The 25,113-nt window shown below is 46.9% G+C and overlaps 1 pseudogene; it reads right to left on the bottom strand.

Moving 5' to 3' along the window:
- Positions 1-6,530: 6,530 nt before the first annotated feature.
- Positions 6,531-13,444, bottom strand: LOC100456640 (ret finger protein-like 3; annotated as a pseudogene).
- Positions 13,445-25,113: the final 11,669 nt, after the last annotated feature.

Genomic DNA, 25,113 nt, shown 5'->3' with positions numbered 1-25,113 from the left:
AGGAGGTGGGACTTGATGCCAGTGGCAGGGCTCAGACATCAGACCAGATTGAGGACTAGCTAAAACAGGGAAGAGGCAAAAGCATCTCTCCATAAGACATGGCCACCATTGTGCCATGTCAGTTTACCGTTGCTATGGCAACACCTGGAAGTTACTGCCCCCTTCCACGGCAACAACTCAACGACCTGGAAGTTACTACCCTTTTTCTAGAAATTTCTGCATAATTCACCTCTTAATTTGCATATAATTAAAAGTAGGTATAAATAGGACTGCAGAACTGCCCCTGAGCTGCTGCTCTGGGCACACTGCCTATGGGGTGGCCCTGCTCAACAAGGGGCAGTACCTCTGTTGCTGCGGTACACGGCTGCTTCAGTAAAAGTTGCTGCCTAACACCACCAGCTCACCCTTGAATTCTTTCCTGGGCAAAGCCAAGAACACTCCCAGGCTAATTTTGGGGTTCACCTGCCCTGCATCAATCTCTTCACTTCATTGTTTCCCTTATTTTTTAGCTTGATGTATGTAATTCCAACTGTCTGTTTTTGCTTTGGTTGACTGTGCTTTCGAGGTCCTACACAAAAAGTCTTTGCCTAGAGCAATGTCCTGGAACATTTTCCCAATGTTTTCTTCTAGTAGTTTCATAGTTTCAGATCTTAGATTTAAGTCTTGCTGGGCATGGTGGCGCAGGTCTGTAATCCCAGAACTTTGGGAGGCCGAGGTGGAGGATTGCTTGAGTTCAGGAGTTCGAGACCAGCCTAGGCAACATGGCAAAACCCTATCTCTACAAAAAATACAAAAATTAGCTGGGCATGGTGGTGTGTGTCTATATAGTCCCAGCTACTTGGGAGGCTGAGGCAGGAAGGTCACTGGAGCCCAGGAAGGTTGAGGCTTCAATGAGCCAGGATAATGCCCCTGCATTCCAGCCTGGGTGACAGAGTGAGATCCTGCTTCCAAAAAGTTTTAAGCCTTTATTCCATTTTGATTTGATTGTTGTGTGTGGTGAGAGACAAAAATAGTTTAGTTTCATTCTTCCGTGTATACTTATCCAGTTTCCCCAGCACCATTTATTGAAAAGACTGACCTTTTCCCCATGTATGTTCTTGGCACCTTAGTCAAAGATGAGTTAGTTGTAAGGCTGGGCGCAGTGGCTCATGCCTGTAATCCCAGCACTTTGGGAGGCTGAGGTGGGTGGATCACCTGACGTCAGGAGTTTGAGACCAGCCTGGCCAACATGGCAAAACCCTATCTCTACTAAAAATATAAAAATTAACCGGGCACTATGGCACATGCCTGTAGTCCCAGTTACTTGGGAGGCTGAGGCAGGAGAATTGCCTGAACTTGGGAGGTGGAGGTTTCAATGAGCTGAGATCATGCCACTACACTCCAGCCTGGGTGACAGAGCAAGGAGACTCCGTCTCAAAAAAAAAAAAAAATTGGTGTAAATTCATATTCATGGATTCATATCAGGATACCGTATTCCGTACTGTTTGTCTATGTGGTCTATTTTTATGCCAGTACCATGCTGTTTTGGTCACTATAGCTGTGTAGTATATTTTGAAGTCTGATAGTGTGATGCCTCCAGCTTTGTTCTTTTTGCTCAGGATTGCTTTGGCTATTTGAGGTCTTCTGTGGTTCCACATAAATTTTATACATTTTCTTTTTCTGTGAAGAATGTCATTGGTTTTGATAGGGATTGCATTGAATCTGTAAATTGCTTTGGGTAGTATTATAATTTTAACAATAAAATCCTTGCAATCCATGAACATGTGATATCTTTCCATTTTTTTGTGTCCTCATTAATTTCTTTCATTAGCGTTTTATAGTTTTCCTTGTAGAGCTGTTTCACTTCTTGGTAAATTTATTCCCGTGTGTTTTATTTTTATTTTGGTGCTATTATAAATGAGCTTCCTTTCTTGATTTATTTTTCAGAATGTTCTTTGTTGGTGTATAGAACTGGTACTAGCCTGGGAAACATGGTGAGACCCCATCTTATCTCTACAAAATTTTTTAAAAATCTAGCCAGATGTGATGGTGTGCACCTGTGGTCCCAGCTACTTGGGAGGCTGAAGTGAGAGGATCGCTTAGGTCCAAGAGAGCAAGGCTGCAGTGAGCCATGTTCATGCCACTGCACTCCAGCCTGGGCAACACAGTGAGACTTTGTCTAAAAAAAATATAATAGAAATGCTACTGATTTTTGTACGTTGATTTTGTATTCTGCAACTTTACTAAATTTGTTTATCAGTTCTAACAGTTTTTTCGTAGAGTTTTTAGATTTTTCCAGGTATAAGATATGTCATCTGTGAACAAGGCTTATTTGACTTCTTTCTTTCAAATTTGGATGCCCTTTATTTCTTGTTCTTGCCTAATTGCTCTGGCCAGGACTTCTAGTATTATGTTGAATAATAGTGGTGAAAGTGAGCATCCTTGTCTTATTCCAGTCCTTAGAGGAAAGGCCTTCCATTTTTCCTCATTCAGTACAATGTTAGCTATGGGTTTGTCATACATGGCCTTCATTTTTTTTGAGCTGTGTTATTTCTATATCCATTTTGATGAGGGGTTTTAATATGCTAAACTTTATCAAATTATTTTCCAGCATTTATTGGAATAATCATATGGTTTTTGTTTTTGCTGCAGTTTATGTGATGTATCATGTTTATTGATCTGCATGTGTTGAACCATCCTTGCATTCCTGGGATGAATCCCACTTGATCATGAAGCAGGATAGGTAATCAAAGAAGTAACCATATTCTCAGGATGCAGTAACTGTGGTGACTATACAGTCAACACAGTAAGCCTCAGTATTTGCATTGTAAATGAGCTCATTCAAGCAAAGCTATCTTCAGTAGGGACTTTACCCTCTAGACAGCATGCACAGTTTGATTTTACCTGTCCTCAAACTGACCCTTTGCTCATTATAATAGTAAAAAAACCACCCCTGGGTGGAGATTTAAGATGCGAATGAGACATGCAATGTATGAACAAGCATGTACAGCTACTGGTGGGCCAGAGGACCACCCAGAAGATGCTTACTACCAACACCTCTTCCAACCCTTTATGAATAATCATGTAAGACTCCCATAAAGGGAGTCTTCCTGTACCAGTTTTTGCTGTCTCGCCTTTATAAGCAACAAAATTCTCTCTTCCGGAGTGTACTATCTATTTTGCACCAAACTTTCAAAATATTATTATTATTTGAGATGTAGTTTCGTTCTTGTTGCCCAGGCTGGAGTGCAATGGCACAATCTTGGCTCACCGCAGCCTCCGCCTCCTGGGTTCAAGTGATTCTCCTGCCTCAGCCTCCTGAGTAGCTGGGATTACAGGCATGTGCCACCATGCCCAGCTAGTTTTGTATGTTTAGTAGAGACGGGGTTTCTCCATGTTGGTCAGGCTGGTCTCAAACTCCCGACATCAGGTGATCTGCCCGCCTTGGCCTCCCAAAGTGCTGGGATTACAGGCGTGAGACACCGCATCCAGCCTAAAATAGTCTTTTTCTTTTGCAATAAATTACTCTATGTTGCATCTCCTTTGCTGTGTGTCTGTTTTTTAAATTATTTTAAACTAAGAAGACAAGAACCGAGGTCTTGCATCAGCCGTCAACAATCATGGTGAATGGTCTTTTTGATGTGCTGTTAGATTCAATTTGCTAGTATTTTGTTGAGGATTTTGGCTCTATGTTCATCGGGAATATTGGCCTGTAGTTTTCTTTTTTGTTGTTGTTGTGTCCTTGTCTGGTTCAGGTATCAGGGTAATGGTGGCCCTGTAGAGTGAGTTTGGAAGTGTTCCCTCCTCTTTAGTTTTTTGGAAGAGTTTGAGTAGGATTGATATTGGTTCTTCTTTAAATGTGTAGTAGAGTTCAGTAGTAAGCAAAACAGCATGTGCCTTTGGCTCCTGGAGCAGAGGATTCCTGTCTCTCAGTGCACACACCATGCCTGGCATGGAACTGGCCTCGGACTCCACTTGCACCATTAATAACTCCATTCTTTGGACTTTGCTCTCTTATGTTTGCCTTTCATAGAAGGCTGAGAAGTAAAAAAGACAAATAACACTGGACTCACCTTCATGAACTAGTTTCAAAAACTTTCTGCTCACAAAGTAAAAACACTTCATATTTAGATCAAGGAAATTAATTAAACCTAATCAGTTTAAAATCACCCTCAGGAGACCATACTTTTTTCTTTTTTTTTTTCTTTTGAGATGGAGTCTCGCTCTCTGCAACCTCCACCTCCCAGGCTCAAGCGATTCTCCTGCCTCAGCCTCCCGAGTAGTTGGGACTGTAGGCATGCACCATCACAATCTATTTTTGTATTTTTTTTTTTTTTTGAGACGGAGTCTCGCTCTGTTGCCCTGGCTGGAGTGCAGTAGTGCGATCTCCACTCACTGCAAGCTCCGCCTCCCGGGTTCACACCATTCTCCTGCCTCAGCCTCCCAATTAGCTAGGACTACAGGCCCCCGCCACGACGCCTGGCTAATTTTTTGTATTTTTAGTAGAGACGGGGTTTCACTGTGTTAGCCAGGATGGTCTCGATCTCCTGATCTTGTGATCCACCCACCTCGGCCTCCCAAAGTGCTGGGATTACAGGCGTGAGCTACCGCACCTGGCCCTATTTTTGTATTTTTAATAGAGATGGAGTTTCACCATGTTGGCCATGCTGGTCTCCAACTCCTGACCTCAGGTGATCCACCTGCCTCAGCCTCCCAAAGTGTTGGGATTACAGGCCTGAGCCACTGCACCCGGCCCACAGCAACTGCTTTGAAAGGGCTTTTTCTCTATGATTAGGAAGATCCATGTTTAGAAGCTTGGTAAATAAATCCAAAACCTCTTCCCAGACAATGAGTTGACCATTCAGTGTCCTATTTTTTTTTTTTTTTTACCTTTGCTAGTCACCGTATCAAAAGTAAAAAATATTTTCATAATCTTACTATTTTTCTTATATCACAACTTACATAAAATGAGATGCACTTCTTTTTAAAAAGTTTTCAAAAGCATTTCATGGTGGTTTTAGATGATTTATAGGTGATCAGTTTGAAGAGTGAGAATTGAAAAACCAGCACATGTAGGGGAAGGCTGGGGAAGAGATTTGATTATATATTTAAGTGATTGAATTCAGTTCTCTCTCATTTCCTGGACAATAGTTTTCTGTTTTTTTCAGATTATTCTGATCATTTCAAATTAAAGCAAAAACACATGATCAGTTCTCAAGCCCTGTGTTCTCATTAGGAAAAACAAAAACATGCAACTCTAGCTGAACATGGTGAAAAATATTTTGTTAGAGGTCCTTTCATAGGGCGTTTGTCCGGATGTTTGGACCGAGGCCCCCGAGGGCATGGAGAGCCAGTGTGAAGGACAGCGTAGGGTGTGCCTGCAGGGAAGGTCCTAGCTCACCAGTGACAGAAGAGGCAGACTCCCCTTCTTCCAGGCCTTGGTCTTCTACATCCTAGCTCAGTGGTCATTTATTTGTCAGGCCCTTCATTTTACTGATTTAATAATGTGTTCAAGGCAGGGTGCAGTGGCTCACGCCTGTAATCCCAGCACTTTGGGAGGCCGAGATGGGTGGATCACCTGAGGTCGGGAGTTCGAGACCAGCCTGACCAACATGGAGAAACACATCTCTACTAAAAAAAAAAAAAAAAAAAATAGCCTGACGTGGTGGCGCATGCCTGTAATCCCAGCTACTTGGGAGGCTGAGGCAAGAGAATAACTTGAACCCACAAGGCGGAGGTTGCAGTGAGCTGAGATCATGCCATTGCACTCCAGCCTGGGCAACAAGAGCGAAATTCCAACTCAATAATAATAATAATAATGTGTTTAAATAATTTATCTCATATCTCTGCACCTTCACTCCATTTCTTTTCAAAGAAACAGAGAAAAACAAAAACAAAATGTCATAGTTCTGGGCCGGGCATGGTGGCTCACACCTGTAATCCCAGCACTTTGGAAGGCTGAGGTGGGTGGGTCATTTGAGGTCAGTTGTTTGAGACCAGCCTGGCCAACACAGTGAAACTCCACCTCTACTAAAAATGCAAAAATTAGCCATGCGTGGTGGCAGGCACCTGTAGTTCCAGCTGCTTGGGAGGCTGAGGCAGGAGAATCGCTGAGGGAGCCCGGGAGGTGGAGGTTGCAGTGAGCTGAGATTGTGCCACTGCACTCCAGCCTGGGCAACAGAGCAAGACTCTGTCTAAAAAAAAAAAAAAAAAAAAAAGTCCCAATTCTACTTGACCCAGCAGCAGGCTTTAAAACCAGAGGCTTTAATTCTCCCAATTTCCTCATTTGTCAAAATGCAGAAGCCAAGCTAAGTAAATCACCTAGAACGGCAACAAGCTACATAAGTTCGGGGCTGAAATGTGATATTTCTTCTGAATCTCTTTCTTTTCTTACAACATCAGAGAAATGAGTAATAAATAGCACCAAACCCAGGGGCTCCACATTTATTCCTCTTTCCGGAGGAAATAAATTCTGGCCACCATATTTCTTAATAGGAACCGACATGTAAGGAGAATGAATTTATTACATTAATGACTCATGTAGTCAATCCTGATAAACATACTTTATTCTGGTCTTCAATAGCAAATATGACCGGAGAGCCAGAGGGTCAGTGGTCCTGCTCTAAGCTGTGCAGGTGGGGCTGTCTGTGGGTGGTGGGAGGGTCGGGTGGGTGTTTCTGACCTAGGCATCTTTGCCCAGAGGAGCAGAAGTGAACACACGCCCTCCCACAGGACTCTTCTGCTGACTTGGGTCGGCAGGACGGTTGTGGCTCCGTTTAGGGTCCGCAGCTGGGCAATGAGGTGACTGGAGGGGCCTTTCTCAGGTAGTGGCGTCTGTTAATCAGCAGATGGCGTCCAAGGTCGCTGGGCCCGCCCTGCGGGCGGGTCTTTCTGGTTGACTTCCCAGGCTCTTGCGTGGGGACTCACCCCTGAGCACTGAAGGCAGTTCCTCAGTCCGAGACCTCCTCAATCTCGCAGGACGCACAGTTGCACACACAAGCCCCTCACCTGTCACGACCCACACGCTCTTACATACCCTCCCACCCACACCCCCTCTCTCAGATGTGTGCTCCAGGCTTTTCTCTCCACCCACAGCCGCCGACGCCCCCACGGTTCGTGCGAATGTGCACACTCAGTGCAGCAGATCCCCGCCTCCTGCACACGTGCACGCGTTTCCAGCCTTGCACTTTATCTCACACGTTTTCTCACCCAGAGACCCCATTTCAGACATACAGACGGTCTCAGCCTTCTCTCTTGCCTCCCGACCCCTTAAAACGGAAATCCTTTATTTCCTCCGGAATTTGCTCTTTTCCTGGAATGCCCGTCTGTCTTCTGGCTGATCCTATAGGGCAGCCCTTTCCTGCCCCTTGGTTCCAACAGCCCCTTTCATGCCAATTTTTGTCACGTGCCTCTTACCATGCTGAAGTGAAATTGACCCAGCCATTACAGAATGCCCGAACTCATGGGTCTGCAAACTATGGCACCAGAAAGGCTGTTTGTTTTCCCTCAGCTTTATCTGAGTATGCTTGAAAAGTAAACATTGTATATATTTAAAGTGGACAACCGGATATTTAATACACATTGTGAAATGATCACCGCAAACTAACACACCCACCATCCTACATTGTTACCACTTTCTTTCTATTTTGGAGGTGGGGTGGTTAAGGATCTTAAGATCTACTCTCTTAAGAAATTTCAGGTATACAATGGAGTGTTGTTACACGCTGTACATTACATCTCCAGAACTTACTCATCTTGTATAACTGAAACTTTATACCCATCAAACAACACCCCATTTTCTCCCACCCTCAGTCCCTGGCAACCACTATTCTACTCTACTCTCTGCTTCTATGAGTTTGATTATTTTAGATTCCACATATAAGTGAGATCTTTTTATTGAGATAGAGTCTTGCTCTGTCGCCCAGGCTGGAGTGCAGTGGTGCCATCTTGGCTCACTGCAACCTCTGCCTCCTGGGTTCAAGCGAGTAGCTCAGCCTCAGCTTCTCGAGTAGATGGGACTACAGGCGTGCACCACCACAATCTATTTTTGTATTTTTAATAGAGATGGAGTTTCACTGTTTTGGCCATGCTGGTCTCAAACTCCTGACCTCAGGTGATCCACCTGCCTCAGCCTCCCGAAGTGTTGGGATTACAGACGTAAGCCACCGCACCAGGCCGAGATCATGCAGTATTTCTGTGCTTGCTTATCTCACTTAGCATAGCAGGTTCATCCAGGCTGTGGGAAATGGCAGGATTTCCTTCTTTTTTGGAGCTGAATAATATTCCATTGTGTAGACACGTTTCCCTCATCCATTCATCTGTGGATGGATGTTATTTTCCATAATGGCTGTACAAATTTACATTTTTACTAACAGTGTACTGTGTTCCTTTTCCCCCACATCCTCAATAACACTTGTTCTTTCCTCTTTTGGATAATAGCCATTCTAACAGGTGTGAGGTGATGTCTCATTGAGGTTTTGATTTGCATTTCCCTGATTATTAGTGCTGTTGAGCACTTTTTCATATATCCGTTGGGCATTTATATGTCTTCTTTTGATAAATATCTGTTCAGGTCCTTTACCCATTTTGAATCAGGTGATTTGTTTTTTGCTACTGTGTTGCATGAGTTCCATATATATTCTGGATATTGCCTCCTTATGAGATGTATGGTTTGCAAATATCTTCTCCCAGTCTGTAGGCTTCTTCTTCATTGTGTCATTTCTTCTGTTGTGCAGAAGCTTTTTAGTTGGACGCAATCCCACTTGTCTATTTGTGTTTTCACTGCCTGTGCTTTTGATGTCGTATCCAAAAACGTTTCCCAGACCAATGTCAGGAAGCTTTTCCCCTGTGTTTTCTTCTCGTAGTTGTATGATTTCAGGTCTTACATTGAAGTCTCTAATCCATTTTGAGTTGATTTAGAATATGCAAAGGAAGCACTTGAAAAAGCCAGCACTAGGTTCAGCAGATCCCTCCTGTGGGCAACTGACTTGGGATAAGAGCAGGACTGCCTGGCCCCTAGCAAGCGTCTCCGCAGTGACCAGGGCTCTGTCAGCAGGGGGAGGAGCATGGCACTGAGGACTCCACATGGGAAAAGGGAGGAAGAAGACTCGGCCAATCAGGGTCAGGTATTACCAGGAGCGGGAAAAGGAAAGAGGAAGACTTGGCCAATCAGGGTCAGGTATTACCAGGAGGGCACTTGAGACAAAACAGTACATCCTACCGAGGGGGATTCTCATTGTTAATGTAGATGAACGCACATCCAAGAAAATGTCACCTACACTGAGCAATGATGGTGACAACTTGTCTTTTCAGTTCTGGATAGGACGTAGGCATTTCTCCAGCTCTCTGTTCAAATACACACACACACACGCGCACACACGTTTTTACTAGAAATAAAATCTATTGCACTCCTATTATTTAGAAAATCACATAATCCATTAGGTGATATTCAAATGTTTATTTAACTCGTAACTTCCATAATACATTAATTTGAACTGACAGAAATAAAAAGGAAAGCATTTGGAAATGGATCCCAGAATATAGGACATTTCTATATGAAACAAGACATAAAACATAAGATTCAATGAGTTGGATGGTGACAATAATTAATACTCAGGGCTCAATTTATAATCTAATTAATCAAATTACATTAATTATAATCATGAAATGTCCCATATTTTTCTCCTATGACTTTGTATAATGCTTTTACCAAGCAGAAAGTTCCTAGGTCTACCCATAAAGTAATTTTCTGACCCTGTTTCTTTGCGGCGAGTGTTTATTTGGCCTCCTCAGGATGAACTGAAGCATCACAGTGGCCGGGTTCATCACAGGACAGATTCTCAGGACACCCTGATCACCGTTAGGTGTAATTGAAGGAGCCAAAAAAGGGCTCAGGGGCTCCTCAGCAGAGACTCTCCTGAATGTATAGACGTGGGATCCACTCTCAGCATCAAAAAAGGAAACGTTCTGCATGCCCATATCCAGTCTACAAAAAGGAAAGTCAGGGGCACCGTGCTGACAGAGAGGCGGCCTCCAGCCCCCAAATGCACAGTCCAGAATCCACGCTCTGTGGTCAGTTGGATCTTCCCTTTTCAGCAGATGGATTCTCTGCAGACTCTCAGGTCGAATTCTGTGCTTGTTCCCACGCCCACCTCCCAGTAGCGGTGGCCAAAGGTGAAGCGAGGGGAGCCCAGGACACACACAGATGAACGGAATCTCTCAGCAAGGTCTTGCCGATTTGGTCTGATGTACCCACATCAGATGCTCTTGAGTCATCAGAAATAAGGGGAAGTTGTTGGCTGTGTGGGCATCCAAGGTCACATCCACTGGGAAAAGAAAAATAGGTCGCTCAGCAAATGGACAGAAGCCAAGCCCATGTCTCCCATCTACTTCAAAGTCCCAAATATCTCTTGACTTTAGTTTCTTTAATTCTGCTTCTTATCCTGAACTTAAAACTTTTTATGAGGCAACTTCCCTGATTAGTTCAAATTCTCATAGGTATGCTTTGTGGAAATACCTGATTTTTTTGTTTTATTTTGTTTTTGTTTTTAGACAGAATTTCCCTCTGTTGCCCAGGCTGGAGTGCAATGGCATTATCTCGGCTCACTGCAACCTCTGCCTCCTGGGTTCAAGCAATTCTCCCGCCTCAGCCTCCTGGGTAGCTGGGATTACAGGCGTGTGCCACAGAGCTGGCTAATTTTTGTATTTTTAGTAGAGAACAGGTTTCACCATGTCGGCCAGGCTGGTCTCGAAATCCCAACCTCAGGTGATCCACTGGCCTCAGCCTCCCAAGGTGCTGGGATTACAGGTGTGAGCCACTGTGCCTGGCCGGTGATAGCTGACTCTTATTCACGGTAGAAATTTTTATTTAACTCTATGTCATGTGTTTGCTTCATTGGACTTTTATTCATTTAGAGTGGAGGGTCTGTGAAGGCAGACATCATGACCCTCTTTCCGCCACCTTGATGCGTGAATAAATGAATGATAATTAAGACAATGCAAGTGATCAATATTAAATGAAATATTTCTGTTTCCACATTTTATTGCTCCAATTTAAATAGTCCCTAGAGCATAATTCCAGGCTTTTGTTTTCCACATTTGTAAACAAATTAATTGTGCACAGTTCTGACAGCAGATGGGCTATCTCTGCAGCTGACGGTGTGATGACAGAGGTACCAGTCCTGGACATTAAGAGGATCCAAGGCCAAGGGGAGGAAGGGGGCCTAGATGGAAGAATGGTTTCCATCCTACATGGGAGGTGAGGCCTTAAGCAAAACAGTGGTAAATTTAAGAGCCAAGAGAAAGGTATTTGAAAGTTGTTAGCCATCAATGACTGATTGTAGGGAAAAGGGGCAGCAAATACAAAGGTGTATAATTTAAGGCACTGGCTGTGTGGTTGACAAATGAAGCCACAAATCTTCATGGTGGAGGAAGAAAGGAAGGGAAGCAGTATAATCTGGCCTAGAGAAAATTAATTGTCAGGCCAGGCGTGGTGGCTCATGCCTGTAATCCCAGCACTTTGGGAGGCCAAGGCAGATGGGTCACTTGAGGTCAGGAGTTCAAGACCAGCCTGGCCAACATGGTGAAACTCTATCTCTACTAAAAATACAAAAATTAGCTGAGTGTTGTGGTGGGCACCTGTAGTCCCAGCTACTTGGGAGGCTGAGGCAGGAGAATCACTTGAACCCAGGAGGCAGAGGCTGCAGTGAGCCGAGATCGTGCTGCTGCCCTCCAGCTTAGGCGAGAGAGCAAGACTCCATCTCAAAAAACAAACAAACAAAAAAACCCCGCTAGGTGCAGTGGTTCACGCCTGTAATCCCAGCACTTTTCGAGGCTGAGGCGGGTGGATCACCTGAGGTCAGTAGTTCGAGACCAGCCTGGCCAACCTAGTGTAACCCTGTCTCTACTAAAAATACAAAAATTAGCTGGGCATGGCAGTGGACGCCTGTAATCTCAGCTACTCGGGAGGCTGAGGCAGGATAATCACTTGGACCCAGGAGGCAGAGGTTGCAGTGAGCCAAGATTGTGCCACTGCACTCCAGCCTGGGCAACAGAGCAAAACTCTGTCTCAAAAAAAAAAAAAAAGAAAAGAAAATTAATTGTCCAGAACATTAAAAAAAAATCTACAGAACATATTTCCTTCAAGTGAAAAAAATGAATATGATCACCAATGTGGATTTTTTAGATTATGATAAGACATCAGGTGATTGTTGTTTGACGGTAAATTCGTGAATGAAATGAGTTGAGTGGAAATGGACAAGGAAGGAGGAAGGGGGCTCCAAACAAGATGTGGACAGAGTGAATCTGTCCTGCATATTTCAGCAGAGAGACAGTCAGGTGTTGGTAGGTGGATGAGTGGAGATCATGAGTGTCAGGGAAGATACCGTGCAGAAGCCAGCAATGTTGGGACATCATAGGAGCCCACTACCATTTATAGGTGTAATTCTTTGCCTAGGCTGACCACAATCTCTTCATTTAAATGTCCCTTCCCTCCAGAGTTATGCAGTCTGATAGTATTTTGTGGAGCCAGGGCCACTGTTGAAGCCCATGTGGCACAGATGAGGAGACCAGAGTCTGCAACTCACCCTACACTCACAGGAACAAACGCCACAGGTGCTTGATTCCAAACTCTTCCCAACCCTGGGGTGAGGTCTCTTAGTGCAATGGGTGCCAACATTCACCGCACATTAGAATTATTGGGGCAATCTTAATGTCAGAGTCCTGGGAACCTCAGCTAGAAAGAAATTCAAATTCAGTTGCTCCATGTTTTTGCTACTCAGCAAAGTTCCCAACAAAGGGATACCAATCCTGAGATCTCCCAGTTCTGAATTTGCATTCTAACAAGATCCCAGGTAATTGGAGCACAGTAAGTTTTGAGAAATCCCTTGTCTGGGCCACGACCTGGACATCGGTAATTTTTCTTGAGGATTACCAGGTGATTCTATACATTATCAGGGCTGAGAATCACTGATACTGGAGGAACATGTCAATTTTAGGTGCCAGAGAGCAGCTAATCACCATATGGAATGGGAAGCCAATTGCACAAGTGGACTGGTCTGGTCGAAGGAAGAGGACAGGGTACACAGACTCCTTACTGTGGAACTTCCGCATCCTTGTGTTTATCTGTAGAATCTTCTTCAGTTTGATCTCCAGTTCCTTCATGTGAGAAAACAACCTCCCCAGTTGCTGACTGGGCCTGATTTTGTTCTTCTGAGACACCATGGAACAGCAATAGCAAAATAGATCCTGCCCATGGGGGTCCATCTGCAGTGAATTGATGCACTTGAGGCAGACGGTGCATGCACACTCCAGGGACACTGGCTTTTCTAGGTAAGCTGCACAGATGGGACAGCTGCTTGCTTCTGTAAGAGTCCAGCCATGGCCACTGCCAGAGGGAAAGTGAACAAGGGAATGCATTTCCATGAGTTGAAAGCCTGTTCGTTGCAACAAGTGACAACCTTTCCATGCCTAGGGGTATTGTGTTCCAGCTATCATCCCTCAAACAAAACCATGAGTACAAATGCTCAAGCACATGCCCCTGTCTTCAGAAATTTGAAGTTCTGTTGGGAAAGAGAGTCACAAGTCATCACTATGCTCCAAGCTGAGGTGGAGGAAGGGTCTATTCTCCTGCTGACCCAGCAGCTGTGCCAGCAGATGCACCTGAGCCCATGACACAGGAGCAGCCGTGTGAGATGCAGTGAGCTGGGGTCATTTCACCACCTCCTAGGGGAGCCCAAGCAAGAGATTAACATATGAATTAGGAGCTGGGCAGGGTAGCTCACATGTGTAATCCCAGCACTTTGGGAGACTGAGGCAGGAGGATCCCTTGAACCCAGGAGTTCGAGATCAGCCTGGACAACATGGGAAGACCCCATCTCTATAAAAACTGCAAAAATTAGCAGTGAGCAGAGATCACACCATGTCACTTCAACCTGGGCAATAGAGTAAGACCCTGTCTCACAAAAAAAAAAAAAAAAAAATTACATCCTTCCTGCAGCCTTGGAACTGAATAACAAAGTGGCTGCCACCACTCCTAGAGTGAGGGGATCCAGGGGGACTTTTTCAACATGGAGGCAGCCCTCAGACAGCCTTTGTTAAATTCATTAATTACTAATTTATTTCATTCATTCCCCTAGGTCATAACCCCCATTTCTAAACATCTGAGAAGGAAAAACAAAACAGAAGCGTGGACTTAACTCTTCTGCTGGAAGCTCCTCTGTCCTCCAGCTGCTTCCACCAAGAACTGTTAGAGTCCAGGCACTGTGCTTTTGGGCACTGAGATCTGCTGCCTTACTCTATATAACGTTCCCAAGTACCTAGAGCTCCTCAGTGGGATTTCTACCCAGCCAGTGAGGCTCCAGGCGCTGTGTCTTGTTCACTGGGATATGCTGCCTCTCTCTATTGTCTCATGTAAAGGCAGGTATTTGTCCACACATCAGTCTGCTGGGTTTTCAGTGCAACCCAAACTGCAAGCTCTTCCTAGAGCCCAACTCAGATGCAGGTGACTTGTTCTGCAAATGGTGAAAAAGAGGATCAGAAGTTTGAACTGTGAATAAATTAGTAAGATTTTCTCTATGGAATTCTGCCAGCAACATGTCACCAGTTGTTTTTCTTGAAACACATTTGGGAGGAGGTTGCCTCCAGGATCTCAGAGTAGCAACTGAGGAATCAGCACAGTCTATTGCTGGCCCCACACAGTGGGTCAGAAAAATCCACAACTGGCCACACAACCAAGTTCATCCAGATAAGCAATCAATGGAAGGTACTGTGGAAAGTCAGTGGAGTTCATTCAGTCATCATGATTCTAGTTGGATGAGTGTCCCATTTTTAAGACTAAACTGTCCTATTTACTGTCTCTGTAGTTTTCTTTCTCAGAATATTATGCACTCAGAGTCATGGAGAAGGCAGCTTTTTCAGACTGACTTATCTCACTGAGCAACATACCTTGACTGCCAGCACCTGACTTTGAGGTCACCACCCCCGCTTCCCAGCCTTTCCTTGCAAGGCCTCATGTTGGCCCCAGTGTGAGCTTCTTCCCATCTGCCCAGGCCCTTCAGATGTACCCAGTGGCAGCAAGGCCTCCACCAGGGACACCACGAGCCTCCTGAAATGAAGTCTTGCAGCTCCAGCCCAACTTGAAAATTTCCCAGTAACCTTTCAGCCACTACCCAGCCAGTACTGGGAGTCCTTGATGGACAGCAGCATGCAGCCCCCACCTCTGACTGCTCTTTCCAGTTTGGAGATCTGGTAGCCCAGCTCCAGCTCCAGCCTCAACCTCCACTCTAGGGCCTAACTGCCAGGGCAGCCCAACACAGTCAGCTTTGGAGGTTCCTCATCTGCAAATTCTGTCTTGAACACCCCCTCCAGCACCCAGATGTTCTTTGTTGTCCCTCCTTCATCCCCTTGGTTCACCTACTGCCTCTGGCTCTACAGCTGCCACCTATACCCCCAGCACTGGGAACAGTGTTCGGCCCCACGTTGAGCTGCTCTGCTCCACATTGGGCAGCACAAGCCCAGCTCCTTGAGGTTGGCCGTTTCAGTGGCACCCATGGGCTCTGGGAGCAGAGAGGCGACCCCAGATCTGAGTTCCAACTTTGTGTCACTCAGCAGTGCAGCAGGAAGGAGCTAGGCCTGAGCATCACACACCCTACGGGGGAAGCTTCAGCCTGAACAGGTGAGGCTCCTGTAGCCGGAGGACTCCATGGTGACCCAGGGACCAGGAACAATTGTCTCTTTGGAGGCACTGTTGTCCCTCTTTTGAGTCACATCCCTGGAGAGTCACCCAAGCAGAAACCTGTAATTCTAACTCAGGGGCCCAGGGCCACTGAAAGCAAGGCAAACCCTGGGCACAAGTCCAGGCCAGGCTCTGACCCTAGCAACCCTGCTTCTCTCTGGGCACAGAGAGAGGAAACCTCAACTCTACGGCCTCCCAGTACCCTGTCGAGGATTCTGCTGGTCACAGAACTCCAGGGTTGTCCACCAGCTTATCCTCCTCCAGATTGGGATCCACTCCCTTTGGGCCCAAGAGGGGAATGCAGGACTCAGAGGAAATATTCCTGGAGCCAGGGTCCATCATCCTCCGAGGATAAAACTTGCGTGAGTGCCATTTATTTATTTCTTCCTTTTTATTTGTACGAATTTATGGGATACATGTGTAATTTTGTTACAATCATAGACTGTGCAGTGGTCAAGTCAGGCATTTAGGGTATCCATCACCAGAGTAATGAACATTGAATTTATTAAGCAATTTCCCTGTTCTTCTAAGCAGTTCATGACTGAATACATTAGAGCACTTAGGAAGCACCAGTCTCCTCAAGGCTTCACCTGAATTCAATCATGTTTAGCCTTATAAGACAGCAGATGCCATATTAATGTTTGAACATCTCAGAACAGGGAACTGAGGCACAGACAGGTCTATACAACATTTCCAGTAGACGGCTCCTCAGCAGGATTGGAACCCAGCCAGTGAGGCTCCACGCACTCTGCTCTTGCTCACTGGTACTGAGAGGTGACAGCATGCTGGCAGTCCTCGCAGGCTCTCGGCGTCTCCTCTGCCTGGGCTCCCACTTTGGTGGCCCTTGAGGAGCTCTTCAGCCCGCCGCTGCACTGTGGGAGCCCCTTCCGGGGCCAGCCAAGGCCGGAGCCGGCTCCCTCAGCTTGCGGAGAGGTGTGGAGGGAGAGGCGCAGGCGGGAACCGGGGCTGCGCGGCGCCTGCGGGCCAGCAGAAGTTCCCGGTAGGCGTGGGCTCCCCGCCGGCCCGGGGCAGTGAGGGGCTTAGCACCTGGGCCAGCAGCTGCTGTGCTCGACTTCTTGCCAGGCCTTAGCTGCCTCCCTGCGAGGCAGGGCTTGAGACCTGCAGCCCGCCATGCCTGATCCTCCCCCCGGCCCTGGGCTCCTGCGCAGCCCGAGCCTCCCCGACAAGCGCCGCCCCCTGCTCCACAGCGCCCAGTCCCATCGACCACCCAACGGCTGAGGAGTGCGGGCAAACGGCGCGGGACTGGCAGGCAGCTCCACCTGGGGCCCTGGTGCGGAATCCACTGGGTGAAGCCAGCTGGGCTCCTGAGTCTGGTGGGGACTTGCAGAACCTTTATGTCTAGCTAAGGGATTGTAAATACACCAATCAGCACTCTGTATCTACCTCAAGGTTTGTAAACACACCAATCAGCACCCTGTGTCTAGCTCAGGGTTTGTGAATGCACCAATCCACACTCTGTATCTAGCTACTCTGGTGGGGACTTGGAGAACTTTTGTGTCTAGCTCAGGGATTGTAAACGCACCAATCAGCACCCTGTCAAAACGGACCAATCAGCTCTCTGTAAAATGGACCAATCAGCAGGATGTGGGTGGGGCCAGATAAGAATAAAAGCAGCTGCCCAAGCCAGTAGTGGCAACCTGCTCTGGTCCCTTTCCACCCTGTGGCAGGTTTGTTCTTTTGCTGTCTGCAATAAATCTTGCTACTGCTTGCTCTTTGGGTCCACAGTGCCTTTAAGAGCTGTAACGCTCAACGCGAAGGTCTGCAGCTTGACTCCTGAAACCAGCGAGACCACGAACCCACCGGGAGGAACAAACAACTCCAGACGCGCGGCCTTAAGAGCTGTAACACTCACCAGGAAGGTCTGTAGCTTCACTCCTGAGCCAGCGAGACCACAAACCCTCCGGAAGGAAGAAACTCCCAACACATCCGAACATCAGAAGGAACAAACTCCAGACATGCTGCCTTTAAGAACTGTAACACTCATCGCGAGAGTCCGCGGCTTCATTCTTGAAGTCAGTGAAACCAAGAATCCACCAATTCCGGGCACAGTACCTGCTGCCTCTCTATATCATCTCTTTTGAAGGCAGGTAATTTGCCTACGCAGTCTGCTGAGTACTGAGTGCAACACACACTGGAAGGGGTTCCCAGAGGCCCACTCGCATTTAGGTGGATTCTTGTGCAGATGGTGAAAAAGGAGGTCAAAAGTTTGAACTGTGAATCAATTACTGTGAGTTTATCTATGATACTATCCCAGCAAGATGTCTTTCTTGTAATAATTTGGGAGGACGTTGACTCCAGGATAGAGTGTTCCTGAGGAGTCGGCACACTTTATTGCTGGCCCCAGGCCGTGGGTCAGAAAAAATTCACAACTGGTCACACTATTCTGTGTAGCGGGAAAAACCATCAGTTGAAGGTACTTTGGAAAATCAGTTAAGCTCATTCAATCATCCTGGTTCCTGGTGGGTTCAGTGTCCCATATTTAAGACAAAACTCTAACACTGTTATGCTATGGTCTTCGAGTTCATCTGTGAAAAATCTAAATCGTTAAGTCAATCGCTAGTCTTACAACTAGAAAAGAAACATACTATGTAAAGTTGCGACGCTTTTCACAGAAAGCAACGTCTCAATCTAATGTTATTACACATTCAGGTGAGTGTTAAACATCATCTGAGATGAGCTCTTCTCTGGGCTCGGCCACATCTCTCAAGATCCCAAGAGAATCAAAAAGTTGAAGTGTGAATCAATTCGTATGAGTTTTTCATAAATCCTGCCAACAAGATGTCAAGAGCTGTCTTTGGCCTCATATATTTGGGAGGATGTTGCCTCCAGGATCTGACAGTGGTTACAGAGGAGTCGGCACCATCTATTGCTGGCCCCACGCAGTTCGTCAGAAAAACCAACTGGCCAGATAAAATTGAGTTCATCCCAGAAAACCATCCATTGAAGGTGCTGTGGAAAGTCAGTGAAGTTCATTCAATCATTCTAGGGGGTTCAGTGTCCCGTATTGAAGTCAGAACTCTCACACTGTTATGCCTTAGTCGTCTTGCTGTTCATCTACACACATTTAAAATGAAGTCATTGCTATTCCTGCAACTGTGGAAGTAAAGATGTATTTACAATTTAAAGGATGATACCCTTTTACTGGAAAGCAACGTCTCAATCGTATGTTGACACATTCAGCTGAGTGTCTGAATGTGTTTGAGCTGAACATCCGCTCAAAACGGTGTGGCCAACCTTGACTAAAATAGTCATTGTGTAGAACAGTTTGAAATTAACATGAAAATGGAACAGACAGCACAGAAAGGTCTCAGATCCTTTGTCCACACTTTTCTTTTCTTAACCCCATTTCCAGTGGTGTGGTGCATGTGTAACAATGACTAAACCTATATGGATACATTCTTACGAACTGAAGTCAGAAGTTTGCATGGAGGTTCACCGTGTGGTGCCCTCTATGGGTTGTGACAAACTTGGAATGCCATTCACCACCCATACAAAGTAGCTGCATGCCCTAAACACTCCCTGTATTTCCCCTGCACATCCCTCTCCCCTTTGCCAGAAGCCCTGGCAACAACTGTCCTGTTCACTGTCTCTAGAGTTTTCTCTCCCAGAATTGTATAGGTCTGGATTCATGGAGTAGGCAGCTTTTTCAGACGGCCTTATCCTCCTCGGCAATGTTCATTCACTGCCAGCATCTGTCTTTGAGGTCACCCCATTTTCGCCACTCCCCCTTCCCAGCCTTTCCTTGCAAGGTCTCTTGTTGGCTCCAGTGGGAGCTTCTTCCCATCTGCCCAGTGCCTTCTAACACCCCCCAGTGTCAGCAAGGCCTGGACCAGGGACACCAACAGCCCCCTGCACTGGGGTCCTGTGGCTCCACCCCAAGTTTGAAATTTCCCAGTAACCCTGCAGCCACTGCCCAGCCAGTTCTGGTAGAAATCAGAGAAAAAAGGATCCTCCATGCACTCAGCGAAATTTCACTCCAATCTTCTCAACTGAAGTCTACAGTTTCACTGCAGGTAATGTTGCCAAGAATGTGGAAAATGTGCCTCCCATCACCACCTCTGCCAGCCACGGCTTCTGTGTGGTGGGGCCACACGCACTATGGAAAATGGCAAAGGGGCTTCATCAACGGCTGAGCATCAGGGCAGGCACATGGCTCTGTTCCTAGGAGGAAGACATGTTAGGTTGTGCATCGCAAGGTGGGGAAAGATCAAGTCAGTGTAATGACAAAGAAATCCCCACCCGATTCCCTGCCAAACCTCTTGGGTGAAATAGGTGTCTGCTGGCTTCTGAGGGCCTTTGCAAGAAAACAGGATTCTTGCTTAAGCAAATGTAGATGTAAAATGAGGCATACTATGGCTTGAGGAACCATTTGGATCATGAACACCATGTGAAATGCTTTGTATCATCATAGAAATCCATTAGCCTGCAATTGAGCTCTTAATATTTATCCCCACAAAACAAAAAGATGAGACTGCTCCATTTGAAAAGGGTCACTTTTGCCTACAGAAACATGCTTCTCATAACAAGACTGTCCTAGACATTTCTTACTCTCTAGAACAGTTTCCCAGTGGTGCTTGAGAAAAAACCCCAGGTGAGGACCTCAATGCTGAAAGGAGTGACGACAAGACCAAGGGCTCCAGGAATCCAGAGACGGCCACTCAGTGGACTCTGCGGGAGAAGGCAGGGCTCGGGCCCCAGGCTGGGCCTGCAGAGGGAGAAGCTATGGAGGGATAGAAGGAAGTCACAAGGGTCCCCGGTCCCAGTGAGTTGGGGTTGGGGAGGATGGATTCCAGGGTTTTAATGTCAGGAGACTCATGACATCATCATCCCCTGAGTTCAGTGATTTTCCTCCTCCTCCTAAGTGGGAAAGAGCAGGGGGGACGGTCCTGGCTGGAGTGACCCTGCATGGACATCGCTGACATTTCTCAAAAGAGGGGAGTTCCTTCCTGTTGAAGCTGTGACAGGAGCTGGGGACTGGTGTCTTCATCATGCTGTGTGACAAAGCAGGCCTTTCCATCCTGGAAGCTGGTGAGAGGCAGAGTAGGAATCAGCTTTCCAGTCCTCTGAGCCACACTGGGGACACAGTTCAGCAGGGATGGTCTCAAGGTCAGGCCAGACACACAGAGGTTCCCAAGCTGGTCTTTCTGGGGCTGGACAGAAACCAGTTTCCATCTTCCACCTGCTTCTGGAAGTTGCCTGTCAAGCGCCCTCTGTAGACGGCACTAGCCAAAGATTGCCTGGCTCAGAAGTTCATTGAAACTGAAGGCGGTGTGGCCCCACCTGGCCAGGGCAGCTGCTCACACTGTAGCTCCCTGGCAGGAGCGAGGGCACCTGCTCCCATTCAGGGCAAGCTCAGCAAATTGATGGAGGCTCATCCCAGAGCCCAGGTCATCCTTGATCCTCCGTTTCACGGCCTAGAGGACATGGGTTTGAGATGTTCTCTGAAATGGTCTTGGAGTTCTCAGGCCCAAACTCTGAGTCCTCGCACTCATGGGGATCCGCATTGTGGCCACAGCTGTTCAGTGCAAGGGCAGGAATGTGCCCTCTGCATTTCCTCTCATCACAGTGTTCAGCCGTGGGCAGCCTGTCTTAGGCCACATGAAGGTCTCGTGAAAACACCCCTGGGCTGGGCTCTAGCTCGAGTGGGCAAAGGTTCCCTCCTCACACTGTTCAGCCTGTTGGACCTTCTCACTGAACGAGGCGTCTTCCCAGGATCTGACCCAAGTCAGAGGGTGGTGAGGGTGGACTGGGGTGTCCATTTTCCTGGGGTCCCTCTGCTCTGATCCTGTCTAGACAAGGTTAGTTTCACTTCTCTGTGTACAAGTGTACCCCCCTCCCCCACGGCTTCCCTCTTGGCCAAGACACTGTCCTCACAGTTGCATCCCCATATCTCACACAGTGCCTGGCCCTTGTGCAGTTGCTAAAAAAGTTCCTGCTTCCTTGCAGAGGCCCTCAGAAGCCACACATGAATGATGGGATCAGAGCACCCAATCCCACTGCAAGGAAACACCCAGGGAGGGAGTCATGTCTTCCTCATGTTTGTATCTCTAGAGCTGCACCATCCAGCATGGGAATCCCAGCCTGGAGCTGCTGTGTATAACTCATTCATTCATTAGTGCAGTTAATCAAAATAAAATGAGAAATTCCAATCCTCAGTCACACTGGCCACATTTCCAGTGCCCCACAGAGTTTGTGCCAGCAGCCACCTTATGCAACAGCACAGAGAACATTTCCATCCACACAGAACACACTCTTGGGAACCTGCTCTGAGCCTGGCATGGGGTCTGTTCATGGAACTCAGCTAACTAAGAAACCTGTGCGTCAAAGTTGGAATTTCAGGTGAATGGGACTGGAGGAACGAGCTCTAATGATCCAGTGGAAACGTGGAATTGGGAAGATGAAGGGGGTGGTCGCTCCTGAGGGTTTGCACGTGTGAGCTGTGTCTTGTTGGAGACTCTGGACTCCACAGAGTTAAAGGAGGGTTGAACAGACTAAGAGAGACAGCAGGGTGGTCTTGTGCAATCCAGCTTGACCTCAGCTGGAGGAGGAGTGATGGATGAACCTTCCTCTGGAATAATTGTCTTCCCACTTTTGTCTCTAGAGACTCCATTGTCAACAGAAGACATGATTCAAGCAGTGATGAAGAAGACACTCCAGGTTTAAAACAACCCAGGAGGGACCCGATGGAGGAGGGTGCCTGTAGCAGTTGGGGTTGGCCTGCTGCTTTAGAGACTGAGGAAGTGGGGGATGAATTTAGAAAGTGAAAGGAAACATGTATGGAAGGCTGCTTTGTCCTTGTCATCGTTACTGACTCAATAGGGAGAGGTTTGGTGCCTCTGGGCTTTGAGTGTGCAGTGTTTGTCATCATCTTTTCTTCCTGTGGTTTTTAAAAAATGATCTTTCCCGGAAAACCATGTCTTTCCTGCCTTTGCGTCAGTAAAACTCCAAAGTCTTTGGTGATGTTTGGCAGCACCTCCTGAGTCTTGGTGAGGAAGAACGTGAGCAAGGAGGTGCCCATGATGTGCTGGAGCATTCACTGCCTCTTCCCAGCCAGGCCTGAGTCGGGGATGCTCAGACAGCTGCTCAGATCTTTAGTCCATGAAGGGAAAGGGAAGCAGGGAGGTGGTGGGCTTCACTGACTGAGATAGCAGAGCACCAGTCCAGCAGCCCTCCTCCCCAGTTAACTCGCCTTCCCTGCTCGTAAGAGTTTGTCAGTTACGGTGAAGCTAATTCTTTGGGAGGCTCTGTCCTACGGGTGTGGCTGGCTCGGGAGTCCTGAGCTCTGAGCCAGTGGGGAGTCAAGCAGGACACTAGTCATTCAGGGTGGTCGCTGGAACATCTGGAAACCTCACCTTGAGGTGGCTCATGGTGTGAAGGTGCTGGGGCAGGAGTGGCGCAGATTGGACACCCTGATCCTTCAAGGGGCCTTTGGGGTCACCTACATCATATTTTGGGTCAGGATTATAATAGCATGAGCGATCTGTGCCTTAAGGATGTGTTCCTGCTGTGGATAACTAGCCAGAGCCCATCCCTTTGTTTCCCTTAAGGAATACTTTTAGTTAATCTATAATCTATACAAATAATGCTTATCACTGGCTTGCTGTCAGTAAATATGTGGGTAAATCTCTGTTCGGGGCTCTCAGCTCTGAAGGCTGGGACTCCGCTGATTTCCCACTCCACACTCTATATTTCTATGTGTGTGTGTTTAATTCCTCTAGTGCCGCTGGGTTAAGGTCTCCATGACAGAGCTGGTCTCAGCATGTTCTTTTCTCCTTTTTATTGCTGAGTAGTACTCCATCACATAGATGTGCCACATTTTGTTTATCCATTCACCGGTTAATGGACACTTGAGATGTTTCTGTTTGTTGACTGTTTGAAATAATTCTGCTGAGAACTTTTTTTTTTTTTTTGTCTTTTGTGAACATATGTTGTCATTTCTTCTGGGAGAATTTCCAGGGGTGGAATTGCTAGGAGAAATGGAAAGTTGATGTTGAACTTCTTAAGCAGCTAAAGGTCTCTTTCCAAATTGATGGTATCAGTGTACATTCCCACCAGGATGCACACTGCCAACGTTATTTACAACAGTGAACTGCAGGTTGCAGCCAGTGGTGGAAAATTACATATAAAGATTAGAAAGTAACGGATATGATGATGGTTATTTTTCTTGTTAGTTTCAAAGTCACAAGCACAAAAGTGTAGGCAGGTGTAGCTGCCTCCTACATCCCCAGCACTGGGAACGATGTTCGGCCCCACATTGAGCAGCCCTGCTCCATATAGGGCAGCATAAGCCCACCTCCTTGAGGTTGGCAGTTTCAGCGGCATCCATGGGCTCTGGGAGCAGAGAGGTGACCCCAGATCTGAATTCCAACTTTGTGTCACTCAGCAGCACAGCCAGAAGGAGAGGGACCCGAGCACCATACACACTATGGGGGAAGCTTCGGCCTGAACAGGTGGGACTCCCCTAAACAGAGGACTCCATGGTGACCCAGGGACCCAGTGCTGGAAACAATTGTCTTTTTGGAGGCACTGTTGCCCCTCCCTTGAGTCACATCCATGGAGAATCACCCAATCAGAAACCTCTAATTCTAACTCGGGGGCCCAGGGCTGCCCCTTGCTTCAAGTCTGGACCAGGATCTGATTCTAGAAACCCTGCTTCTCTCTGAGCATGGAGAGGAGAAACGTCAGCTCTACCGCCTGCCAGTACCCAGTTTGAGGGTTCTGCTGGTCACAGAACTCCAGGGCCATTCACTATCTCATGCTCCTCCAGATTGGGATCCCCTCCCTTTGGGTCCAAGAGGGGAATGCATGACTCAGAGGAAAGCTTCCTGGAGCCAGTGTCCATCATCCTCCCAGGACGGACCTTGTGTGAGTGGCATGTATTTATTTTTTCCTTTTTATTTGTATAAATTCATGGGGAAAATGTACAATTTTGTTACAGGCATAGATTGTGCAGGGGTCCAGTTGAGGTTTCTAGGGTATCCATCACCAGAGTAATGAACACTGAATTTATTAACCAATTCCCCATCATCCTTTGCCTCCCACCCCCTCGCCCTTCTGAGTCTTCATTATCTATCATCCCACTCCCTCCATCCATGTGAAATTGCTCCATGAGCTCACAGAGATTGAGAGATAATTAAGTACATAGACTTAGTGGCATGCAGGGAAAAGGAAATGTGCATAGTTGATGAAAGAACGATTTCTAGAGTTTGACAATGTTATCCACTGAGGGACACTGAATTTTTTTTTTTAATTCAAAGTGTAGAATGTGATTTTTATGGCAATCTCAAACAATTGTTACAGCAGCAGCTAGAAGCGTCTGGTGACTCTGAACTAGCAGAAATGCATCGGTGTGCCATTTCACATCAAGAATGGGAGTTTAG

This window comes from Pongo abelii, chromosome 10, assembly GCF_028885655.2.
Source record: "Pongo abelii isolate AG06213 chromosome 10, NHGRI_mPonAbe1-v2.0_pri, whole genome shotgun sequence".
Classification (NCBI taxonomy): domain Eukaryota; kingdom Metazoa; phylum Chordata; class Mammalia; order Primates; family Hominidae; genus Pongo; species Pongo abelii.
This window is presented reverse-complemented; position numbering and strand designations above follow the sequence as displayed.